The sequence below is a fragment of the Podarcis tiliguerta genome (assembly GCF_965153285.1).
Source record: "Podarcis tiliguerta genome assembly, chromosome: 5".
In the NCBI taxonomy this organism is placed as follows: Eukaryota; Metazoa; Chordata; class Lepidosauria; order Squamata; family Lacertidae; genus Podarcis; species Podarcis tiliguerta.
In genome coordinates, this window is record NC_139538.1 from 78,417,590 (window position 1) to 78,430,342 (window position 12,753).

At 45.0% G+C, this 12,753-nt stretch overlaps 1 protein-coding gene and 1 long non-coding RNA gene across 4 annotated transcripts in view; one reads left to right on the plus strand and one right to left on the minus strand.

The window, feature by feature from the left end:
* Positions 1-12,753, minus strand: part of LOC310677423 (heparan-alpha-glucosaminide N-acetyltransferase-like) — a 176,090-nt gene that overhangs the window by 79,420 nt on the left and 83,917 nt on the right. The gene's annotated exons all lie outside the window — the stretch shown is intronic.
* LOC310677587 lies at positions 4,879-6,420 on the plus strand. Its single transcript, XR_014511306.1, has 3 exons — positions 4,879-4,959; positions 5,491-5,545; positions 5,666-6,420. It is a non-coding gene; the product is annotated as an uncharacterized lncRNA (long non-coding RNA).

A 12,753-nucleotide genomic window follows, 5' to 3' on the forward strand; every position in this document is an offset into this window, starting at 1 on the left:
TTCAGGATAGGAAATTACTACTTCTGCTTCATTTATAGAATTGCTCGTCTCTGTATATATGTCACTAATTGCACAGTGACCCATTTCCTGATTGCTATAAATGATGATTGTACAAGGCGTACCACAGGGGCGTCATTAAATTAATAGGCCTAGTTATATCACTCCAAATATTTAACCGCTCTCAAGAACTAAAGTTTAACCACAATGAGGTGCCAGTTATAACACCAGACCATTTATGTTAGTGTTTGGGCAAATGTTCTCAATTGTGCTATGACAACACACAAATGGCTTTTATGGAGACACTTTACCCAATCAACATTTAGATCCAAATCTATACATTATTCAGAATGAGGTGGTAGACTGTGATAGCAGAATCCTAGACTGTTCGAGTTAAAGATGCAGAAAGCAGGGGAGTTCATATTTTGCTCCACCACATAAAAAGCTCCATGATGAAGTACACTGGCAAATTGGGGGAAATGCTACAGTAAACCTCTCTCTCCCTGTCATGTGGTAGTATTTTTGACATGCAGGGGTTTTGTTTCATCCCCACCCCACCCCCAAAATGGGGCAAATTCACAGGGAGAGATGCACCCACTGATGTTTACATGTTCCATTATCTTGGCATGAGAAGAGGTGAGCATCCTCGGATTCTGTCAGAGATGTATGAGTTCTTGCTTCAGATGTTACACTAGAAGCACGCACACAACCATCAAATCCAGTCCTCTGACTAATCTAATACATGCCTGCCTAAAAAAAAAAAAAATTCTTTATAGCGTTTTTCATCTACCAGGACCAGAACTTTACAAAAGGAAAATTGAGTTGTCCAGGCACACCTCAACCTGAAGCTAACCTTGGTAAACTGAAAAGGGTAAGTGGTTAGAGCAGCCCCTACATATTACATATCTAAGAAGTGCTTGTTGGATCAGGCCAATGCGCCATCTAGTCCAGCACCCTGTTCTTAAAAATTGGCCAAATGGATGCCTTTGGGAATCCTGCAAGCAGGACTTGAGTACAGGAGCATTCAGGAGCAGAAGCATGTTCGATGGTGTACTCCACCAGGGGGAAAGCATATTAAAGGAAGACGGAGTTCAAGACTGAAGCTGTTGTGGAGGGAGATAACTAGAGACATTAGTTAGTTAGTTAGTTAGTTAGTTAGTTAGTTAGTTAGTTATCTGCCACCCTTCTGACTGAATTGCTCCAGCCACTCTGGGTGGCTTCCAACAAATTATAAAACCACAGTAAAAGATCAAACATTAAAAACCTCCTCAGATAGTTTTTTCTTTCCTTGACATCTGACAGGAGGGCATTCCACAGGGCAGGCATGAAGGCCCACTGGCTGGTTCCCTGTAACCTCACTTCTTGCAATGAGGGACTGCCAGAAGGCCCTCGGAGCTGGACCTCAGTGTCCGGGCTGAATGACGAGGGTGGAGATGCTCCTTCAGGTATACAGGGCCAAAGCCTTTAAACTGGAGGGTTGGAATGAAAAGCTGGAAGTGCAAATAGAGCAACCTGAATATTGCCAGGTTGGTGGCATGTTTACATATGCACCCCACCATCACTTTTGCATCAGTGTTTAGGCACATAACAAAAGCAAATATTTTTCAGTCAGAGGCAGATTCATGCATCTCCTGGTGGGACATTATATGTGAATAGTGAGTTACATTTAGCTTGGTGAATTCCACATTTTGCGGGCCTGTCTTAAATCTGAGCAGCAACAGATTTCCAGGGGAGAAGAGATTTCTAAAAGTCTTGGGTTCTGATTTAGGAAGGAGTAGGTTATATTCGTAAGGGACACGGGTGGCGCTGTGGGTAAAAGCCTCAGCGCCTAGGGCTTGCTGATCGAAAGGTCGGCGGTTCGAATCCCCGCGGCGGGGTGCGCTCCCGTTGCTCGGTCCCAGCACCTGCCAACCTAGCAGTTCGAAAGCACTCCCGGGTGCAAGTAGATAAATAGGGACCGCTTACTAGCGGGAAGGTAAACGGCGTTTCCGTGTGCTGCGCTGGCTCACCAGATGCGGCTTTGTCACGCTGGCCACGTGACCCGGAAGTGTCTCCGGACAGCGCTGGCCCCTGGCCTCTTGAGTGAGATGGGTGCACAACCCCAGAGTCTGTCAAGACTGGCCCGTACGGGCAGGGGTACCTTTACCTTTACCTTAGGTTATATTCAGTTATGGTCTTGAGTCTTTGGCGCTTTACTCCCAGATTAGATGACCAAATTAAAGTGTGTGTGCATATCACAGTTTGGGTGCATGCACTGTGTTAATATTTGACAAACTAGCCCCGATCACAGGTCTACTACAGTTGATCTTGTTTGCTTTCCTGTGATTGTCTCTTTTTTCCTGACCCTACCAAAACTTTTTCAAACTTTCTCTAGCTTGCAACAACCAAACCCATGTCAAAAAATACCACAGCCAACAGCATCATCACACTCTTGAGTTGTCCTGCAAAGAAAATGCATGCTATAAATGATGGTTTAAAAGAAGTAAATAGAACCCATGAGCCACAGTTTGATGTGTAATCTACTCTGACAGGCAGTAGGCTGGCTTTGCTGGCCTATTAACCCTACCCACAGGCAAAGTGTGCCTCTTTGCCACAGCTAATTTTTCCAGTACTTCCCTGTCACTGGCGAAGTCCATTTCGAAACAGCTGAAAAGGTCAGCTGAACATCCCCTCCACTTTGAATGCACTCAGTTCACATCCTGGCATGAAAATTCACAGTAATTTGATATAGAAATCTTCTAGGCTTTCCTCCCTCCTCTCTTCCTGGCTTATTACAGCTTTTCCCCTTGTTATATTCATGTATGATACTGATTATGGATGTCGGTTTTGCTTCGTTTAGAACTGCAGTTTGTGCAATCCATGTAAGACCGAGCTTAATTCCTGTCCAAAATGGCATATGGATTCACTTTAAAACGGTGTCAAGAGAGAATCTTGGGAAAGGTCTGCAGCTCTGTAACAGAGCATATTCTTCGCATGCATAAGGTTTTAGTTTCAATCCCCATCACTTCCGGCAAAAGAACTTTGGATAGCAGGCCTGGAAAGACCTATGCTTGAGACCTTGGAGAGCTCCCCTTGGAGAGCTAGGTAGGCCAACATTCTGACCCAGTGCAAGGCAGGATCATATGTTCAGTCTTGACAGATGGTCAAGGAAAAGCAGATGGGATGGAAGGAACAAGGACCGCTGATAAAGAAAATGGATAGAAACGAGTTGCAAAAAGTGATGCCTGATTGCTGCTGCTGCTGCAAGAAAGAGGAAGTATTTATATTAATTAGAATCATGGGAAGCAGGGAACAAAACAGGACATTCATTCACTTCTGTACATGGAGAGAGAGGAAATGGTAATTCATAGCAGGCTACTGTTGTAGCGCAGTAAGGAGGCTAAGGAAGAAGCTGTTCCTAGAGCATCCCTCAATACTGTTTTCAGATCAGGCTCAATAGCACCCAACACAAGCACAAACCTAATACCAATACAGACATAGCACTAAGGTAAATTGAGTCTTTTAGACTGGCACCAAATGACTTCAAATAAATAAATTAAATAAAATACAGTGTGTATGTAGGTTATTATTTTTGTTTGATTCTATGTTACGTATTTTTATGTTTTTAATACAGGCAACCCCTGATTTGCACAGTGGTTAAATTATGCCCCTGCCATGCTCCCACTCCCAGTCTGCCCCCTTTTTCTGGCCACTTCCAGATCACTGTTATGCATGTGTGTGCAGTCGCGCACAAAACTAATGCACGTAAATCGGTCATTACCTGTATTGTAAACTGCCCTGTGATCTTCGGGTGAAGGGTGGTATAGAAAGTGAATAAATAAATGATGTAATATCAGTTAATCCTTCTGCAATAATGGGAAGAATGAGCTGCAGAAATACTACTTTGGACTACTGGTATTCATGATTTTATGCAGCACTATCCATTAGCATGATGCATAAGTGTGGCCCCAAGGACTGACAGTGTAAAGTTTGATAATGAGGAGGAACAAAGGCAACAAAGGTATGAATGTGAGCAAATAGTCTACTGAATTCTTTTAAGCAGTTTCTTCTACAGAAAAATGTTCATTTCCTTTTCAACAGCACATCTCTTGGGTTTTAGCTATAAATGCTGCAATTATTCCAAGGGGGGATATGATTCAAAATTACAGCACAGCATTCCAAAAGTACTTTGGTTCTCACCTCAAAGGGCAAAATGCAACAAAGCAATGTTACAGAGCAGGCCAACCAACCTCAGATAAATGTACTTTTCCCCAGAGCTGTGAAATAAAATTAACTCTTGAAAGGGAGTTCACTAACTGTGACCCAGTGCTAACAATTTATGGGTCAGATATTTAACTCCTGCAAAATTACAACTGCTCCTCTAAAGTGAGCACTTGATCCTTTTAGGAAAATCAAAACTTCTCGCTATGCAAACTCTAAGGTTCCCATTTTAATAAAAAAAACTCTACCAGTTCAGAAAGTAATTTGATCCAGTGGGTGCCTCATCCCATTGTCCCTCATTTCCTTCGGAAGACAACAGGCAGGCAGAACCAGGCCAAAATATTCTGCTTCTTCATATGGCTATAGCACCAAAAACTAATTTCCAGAATCCCTTGCCAAGTCATGAAGTAGGATTGGAGAACCTATGGTTCACCAGATGCTGGACTCAAATGCCCATCAACTCCAGCCAGCACTGCAAATAGTCAGGATGATGGGAGTTGTAATCTGGAGGGCCTCAGGTTCCCCATCCCTGTCATAAAGGATGATGGGGATTAACCCTTGGACCACACACACTTGCATACATCTGGGAAGTGTCACCCATCAGCCTCTATGATGTCACAAGGCCTTATGGGACACACTGTTTCACTGACACTTTGAAACCAACTGGCCTGCTTTCTCTTGACTACTGGAGCCTAGTGCAAGGTCCAGACCCTCCCCATATTATGTGCTGGAAGACTGAAAGCATAGAATTATGGCATGTGAGTATGGAAATTAGAGATTGGGCAGTTATTGGCTCTTGGCTCCCTATTGTTTTCTGGACAAAATTTAAGATGCTCGTGATTATCTAAATGGCTCGAGTCCAGCATATCTAAAGCATCACCTCCTCCCCATTGTCCCACCACAATACATAAGACTGGCCTAGACCATGGGTGAGGTAATCTGTCAGGGACTGCATGCCGTTGGAGGTGGAGGTAAAAGTGGGCAGGGCCAGAGCTCAAATGGGTGGAGCCAACCTCTTTTCTCTTTCTGCACACCCACTTCCCCCCCATTACTTCATGTAAGATCTTTTTGTTCAAAATGCCTTAAAGTGGCTAGGGAATGGGCAAGAAAATGTTTAAATCAATGCAATTTGGAGATTTTTTTTATTACCATATTAACAGTGCCAATATTACTAATCAGTTACCCAGTGCACACTGCGCATATCATAATCCTGTGCAAATATGAGGGCAGAGGGAACCACTTCTACTCTGCACATCCTAATACAACTCTGTCTCTCTCTCTTCCTTGTTTCAGAGAGTTGATTCCCAAAGAGTTAACACACTCCAGCCATCATTCAGTCTGCTGCTGAGTGCCTCTGTTTGGTTCGGCAAATGAAATTTATTAAAACCATTACATGCACAACAATGCCACAAATACCCAGGCCAAAGTTACTGTATCTAAAACGTGCTTTCATTTAATCAGGAGACAGCGAGGAGATGTCATGAGCTGAGGCAGAACCTTGCTTTCTAGGACTTCTCCGACAGTGCCTACATCCTTTAACACAGACCGCATCTACCTATTACCTAAGATTTCTTCTTGAAAAAGCAATCACTGCAGAATAATATTCCATTTAATACACCCAAGCTTTTGCTTCTTACAAGCCTGACAGGCATCACATTTTTCCTGTCTCCAGCTACTTCTCCTCAGCCATTTAAAAACAATGTGCAGTTCTATCTCCGCATCCATCTTGTCTACCCATACAATGGAGATCCTGTAGCTGAATTCCAGAAAACTTATCCTCTGCAATGGGGCTGCATTAATCCCAAGATTCATTTCCTAGACAGGAATTCTCCCCCTCTTTTTTGCAAAGATCACAGGCATCAGACTAGATAACAGTAAGAGATCCGTCAAGCACGTTTCCATCAGCAGCTCGCAAAAAAGAAGAGGAAAACAATACACAGATCGCAGAGAAATCTAAACAGTCCTAAAGAAGGATGAGGAGAGTTAAGCGAGTTTTGATCTCAACAGATGGTGCAACATGTCGTAATTATTATCAAGACACCTGGGGATTCGTTCATCCAAGGAAGATTAAAATTCACTGGTGTATTTGATGCAGTGGTCCAGCAGAGGGAGAGAAAAATATATAATGTACATTGTTCTGCAAAGGCTTTCACTGCAACAGAATTCCAAGGTTCAGAGAAACATTTTTCAATAATCTCTAGGCAATTTCCAAAATTTTACATATCTTAGCTTGGTCTGATGCAGTACAATTAGAAATACTCACATTCTCTTCTATGACTGGAGAAAGAAGCCACACATACAAGGGATTTGCTGCAAACCACTGCACATGGAAAACATTCAGTGGTTCATAAAAGAAAACAAGGAAGCCTTCTGAACACGTGAAGTTTTGTGGAAACACTGGAGCATCTGCCTGAATGTTCTCACCATTGAAATGGGCCTCATGTTTTTTGCTTCTTTCTTCATCTTAGGTAATGTGTTATATAACCTATCCTCTAGGACAGGGTGAAATACAAACTCAAATAAAATAAGAATAGACTATTGTACAGATTAAACCGAGACTGATGAAACACGGTGTGGAGTCATAGCAAACCTTTTCTGCTCATGTCTCCTGTGCTGCAGCCTTCTTCAACACACCCTAATCAACATTGTTTATTTACTAACTGCATTTTCACCCTAAAGGTAAAGGGTAAAGGGACCCCTGACCATTAGGTCCAGTCATGACCGACTATGGGGTTGCAGTGCTCATCTCGCTTTATTGGCCGAGGGAGCCAGCGTACAGCTTCCGGGTCACGTGGCCAGCATGACTAAGCCGCTTCTGGCAAACCAGAGCAGCGCACAGAAAAGCTGTTTACCTTCCCGCTGGAGCGGTACCTATTTATCTACTTGCACTTTGACGTGCTTTCGAACTTCTAGGTTGGCAGGAGCAGGGACCGAGCAATGGGAACTCACCCCGTCGCAGGGATTCGAAACGCCGACCTTCTGATCGGCAAGTCCTAGGCTCTGTGGTTTAATCCACCTGCATCTCTGTGGTTTAGCACCACCTGCGTCCCATTTTCACCCTACTTTAAGGCAATTGTTCCCTCCCAAAGTGGCTCACATAAAAAAAGAGAGGTAACCTGCCATCAGGCTTACAAAGTAAAAAGGCAAGTGGCAGAAGGGAAGGGGAGTGGAAGGAAAGAGGCAGAGGAGGAAGATCAGTTCTTCAAGGCCAAAACAAAGTGGGCAGCTACAAGTGGGTGTTTATATTCCACTGCGGCGCGGCTGATCTTCCCTTGCTTAGTTCTTGCTTGAAGGGCAGTTGGAGGCTCTTATTCCGTTGGAATGTGGGTGGGGCCAGAGTCTCTCTCTCCCCCCCCCCCAGCCTTTGCTCCTGCTTTTTCAAGGGAACTAGCAGTTGGAGCTGAACTCCTTCTTTGGCTGATGGATGAGGCCTGGTTGGTCTCCCACTTGCCTTATTGTCATTTGTGGATAGCAGGGGATATACAGCCTCCCAATTGTCCTAGGTCATCCTCATATTTCCTTCTCCAGTCTCAAATCAGGTATCTCAAATCACCCTAGCAGTGCAGTGATGACTTCCCTATGGCTTCACAATATGCCACTCTTTTAATATCTCTGGCTGCTCCTGCAGCCATTTTAAAGCTGGGGGTCATTCCCTCCGAGACCTACTGTGGCCCATGGATTCAGCAGCAGAGTGGCAGTTGGTACAAATCCGCTCCACTTCCCAGTGGGGAGGAGTTGCGGTGGACCGCGAGACCCCCAGTCCCCACTGGGGGCGGGGGACTTTGTCCCCCGTTGCCTGGGGGATCCCGACCACATCAGAGCCCGGCCCGCCAATCCACTGGCTGGGGGGAGGCATGGCCGGGGCCATTTAAACTGAGGAGCGAGCCAGAGGACTTCCTTTTTGGCTCGCTTCCTCAACCACCCGCCCTCCCTCCCTATTTTGCAGGTTAGGCAATGGCCTTGCTATGGACTTCGGTTGGTCGCCTTGGTTGTCCGAGGGGCCTGGTAGGAATTTTTCCACTTGGCAAATTGGCACTGGCCACTTGGTTTTCGCCTACCTCGTAGCAATCGTCACAACTTTGTTAGGGTTGCGGTTCGGCATTGTTTGACCTTGTGTGGGGGAGGGGAGGTGTGGCCATCACCTCCCCCTCCATGCTTAAGGGTATTCTGTTAATGGAATCCGGTGGTGTTGATCTAGTCTGAAGCCCGGCTGGGAGCTAGGGCCTTGACACGACCCCGACGGGAACACCAGGGGGAGCTTGAGTTGGTTCGCATCGACAGGGCTCCCCCTACCGGTGGCTTACCCTTACTGGACTTACTGCACAATGGGCAGGAGTCAGATATAGTCAATAGTCCAATCAATGCCTAAGCGAATACTGCTCACATTCTGTAATTTCAATAAAGTGAAATTTGTAATTTCAATAAAGTGGCCAAAATTTGCCCAATAACATAAACCTAATATCTCTGTCCTTGTGTGAGTTAATTCCAACGAGGGGGTGGCTGCTGGGTCTCGACATGCAAGTAAGGATTGTGTGGGAGTGGGGGAGGCTTATAAACTCTTTTGATCCTCCCTGTAACTCTTTTTTATTGTACTTTGAAACATACCACAAACCACCTCAAGTACAAGTTGGGAATACCAGTGAGGTCCAGTAGGTGCCTTCTGGAAGGTGGTGGCACCCTAACTCTGGAATGCCCTCTCCAAGGAGGCCCACCTGGCACCCAAGTTTTAGATCTTACAGTGGGGGTTTTTCTAGAAAAAGAGGTGCCAGAACTCACCATGAACACCTGCTTTGTTCTCATATAATAGGAATGGCACACACCTGAGAGTTGCCAGAACAGAGTTCGAGTGAGTTCCGACTGGGGGAAAAGCCCTGCTTTACAATATTTTAATGAGTTTCAGATCTTTGAGGCATTCCTTGCATTTTAAGATCTATGATATTTGAGTGCTGCTATGAGCTTCATTGTTTTGGTTTCTATTGCTGGTTTTCTGATGTCAGATTTTATACTGCAGTTATGTATTAATTATCACTTTTTATACATATTTGTCTTAATTTTTATTAGAAGCTGTCCAAAGGACTTACGTTATTGGGGTGGCATATAAATGTTGTAAATTAAATAAATAAATAAATGCTTGAGATAAATACAGTGGACGCTCGGGTTGCGAACATGATCTGTGCGGGATGCACGTTCGCAACCCGCATCTGCGCACACAGGAGTTGTGATTCGGTGCTTCTGCACATGCGCAAAGCGTGATTTAGCACTTCTGTGCATGTGTGACTGCCAAAACCCGAAAGTAACCCGTTCCGGTACTTTTGGGTTTCGGCGATCTGCAACCCGAAAAGACGCAACCTGAAGCGGCTGTAACCCGAGGTATGACTGTAATCAAATGCACAGACTAGCAAATTCGTGTGGGGCATTGCCACCCAGCACAATCCCCTTGGTGGTGTGGGCAGCACCACTGGGCATGACAACGCAGTTCATCTACTTTATATGTTGCCAGATCATACCACCTGAAGTGAGTCACTTCAGCCACAAATCTGACACCTGCTGATCCCGCGTTTCAGTTCTCGGTGGCTGTAAAACCTGCTAACATGAAAACCGCCTTGTTTGCCCTTGTCAAAGGCAACTGGTCTGAAACTCTTAATAGGACTAATACACAAATTCTGCATACCCTTAAGAAAATTACTGGGTTGTGCCCAAAGCACTTGGCAGCTTGCCGACTGCAGTCTGTAAGCCATCAGGCATGCTACAAGCTTTGCTAAAACTCAAGTTAATAAATAGAGAAAGGGGGGAGTTTATAAACAGGAAAAGATAGTCCAGCACCATTCTGTGATAATATTTCTATTTGTGCGGTGGCATCGGTATTCATAGAACTTACTGAGTAACAACAACAGAGGACAGACCCCTGCCCTGAGCAGCTTACAATCTATACTGAGGTGTGTGGGAGGAGAGGGAAGCATATCAAATCACAGAGAAAGAGGAAACAGAAAGGCAAAAATAAACAGGAAATTAAGTTTGATCAGATGGATACTCAGCTTTGTTTCAAGAGGAAGAGAAAGGGTGAACTGCACAGGTATTCTGGAAGGAAGTTCCAGGTACAAGTGGCAGAGCAGGACAAAATCCTATCAGGCAGCTTAGTGCTGTAATGACGGAGGAATGAAGGTCAATGTCAAGGTGGGATATGCATTAATACAATTAAGAAGCCAGTCCTTTCTTGTTGGATTTCACATTCACAAGGTGCACTTTGGCTACTGCTCTTTAGCTTTCACTTGTACAGACTGCTTTCTTCACTTAGCGGCTGAAGCTCACAGAGAAGAATGAACATGGACAACGAGGAGCAGTAAATGCAAAACAAATAGCCCTACATACTTCAAAGCCTCACTGTACAGATGACAGCTTGTTTTTTGTGGCTCCTGCGAGACTCATTCTTTTTCTTCCAGGATCATAGCGCTATAAAGCGTCAGGTTCTTTTTCACTCTTAGGGAAGCATTATTGGTTGTTTAAACTAGGAAAGATGGCTGCATAGCTGTGTTTTTGCTGGGAACCGCAAGTTTTTCATTCGGCAACTTCACAAACTATTGTGCAGGAGCTGAAGGTTGCTTGAATTTATTTCAAAGTCTTACATGGAACATATTTGGCACACATTTCCCACTAATGCATATGGCTTTTGCAAATACAATAAGTCAAAGTCTTTCACATAGTACTCTGTAATCTCTGCAGAGCAATGAATAGGTAATAAATTAGAGCAGAGGCCAAATGACCCAAATAGCACGTAACGCTCAGTGCCAGGTTGGGGGGCATGGAAGGTATTAACAATGTGAGTTCTCATATCCACCAACAATGATGCCTCCAATACCCATTTTATAAAGGAACCCCATATTCTATTTTTCCTCTCTGCTGGGCTATGGACAGCCAGCGGTGCACACAGTGTTGAAAGTATCATTGCTAGCAGGTCTGGAAGAGGAAGTGGGGCAGAATGCTGGAGCAGGAGAGAAAAGAGTCACAAAGCAAGGGGAGGAAATCTGGAGGCAAAAACCAACACAGGCCAGGGTCTAACCCCGGCATGGTGAACCTGTGGCTCTCTAGATGTTGCCAAACCACAGATCCCTAAACACTGGCCCTGATGGAGCTGGTGGGAGTATGAGTCCAACAGCAACAACTGGACAGCCACATGTTCTCCATCCCTGGTCTAAGCTACTGAGGACTGTGGCCAGAAGAGGCTGGAACAGGATACAAGCACTCAGTAAGAACAAAGGCAGTCAAGGGAACAAAGGGAACGGGAGCCTGGGAGTGAAATCAGGGGGGAAAGGAGAGGCAACGCTCAAAACAGTTCTCTAAAATAGTGACTTATTAATACCTATGACTTGCCTAGGGACGCAGGTGGCACTGTGGTCTAAACCATTGAGCCTCTTGGGCTTGCCAATCAGAAGGTTGGTGGTTCGAATCCCCACAATGGGGTGAGCTCCCGTTGCTTGGTCCCAGCTCCTGCCAACCTAGCAGTTTGAAAGTACACCAAAAAGTGCAAGTAGATAAATAGGTACCGCTCTGGCGGGAAGTTAAACGGCATTTCCATTGCTCTGGTTTCAGTGTTCCATTGCACCAGAAACGGCTTAGTCCTGCTGGCCACATGACCCGGAAAAACTGTCTGCAGAGTGGACAAACACCGGCTCCCTCGGCCTGTAAAGTGAGATGAGTGCCGCAACCCCAAAGTTGTTCACAACTGGGCTTAACTGTTAGGGGTCCTTTGCCTTTTTTTATCACTTGCCTAATGCATTTTGATTTTAAAAAAAGAAATCTTCAGGGGCATGTATAGCTGAATAATGTAATGCTATTCACTCCCCAATTCCAAATGGCAAGAAGTTCCAAAGCAGATGCTACAGAGTTTGTTCCCTTTGGATGAGAGAGAGCTCTACAGACCTATAGTCCCTTCGTAATATCTGCTTTGTTTAGAAAGAGACAATCAACAATGTTCCGAGAAGTTTCTTCTCAGATGCAAGAAGAGTCCATAGGGCTATGATGCACCTGACCTATATTCGCCACAATTTCCAATGCTTGCCCAGCTTGTCATAATAGCTTCCATTATGAAAAGGGCAAAGCTCCAGGGTGGAGATGGTGGGGAAGAGTCAGCAACTCGTGTCTGTTCTAGTTATTGGATAGATTCCTTTGTCTGTTATGTAGACTACAGAAGCCTATATCCCCACCCCCACCCCTTTCCATCTACTTTCAATTTGGGCAACCTGGACTGCTCTAGAGGATTTCTGAAACACCTGTTCCATGTCCCCCACAGAGATGTCAGGGTGACATTCTATCCTTTTGTTGACTCTCTGGTTCAGCTCTCAATCAGCATGTTACGCATCAGACGTTATCCAGCTGTAGTACATGAGGTTTACCTAGGTTTTTCTTCCAGGCCAGATTTGCCCAGAGGTGATAATGTGAGATCAGTTGAAACCAGGGTGGGGAACCTGTGAAACGCCCCCCCCTCAATGTTTCTGGACTTCAACTCCCATCAGCCCCAGTCAGCAAAGTCAATGGTTGGGGATGAAGACAGCTGTAGTC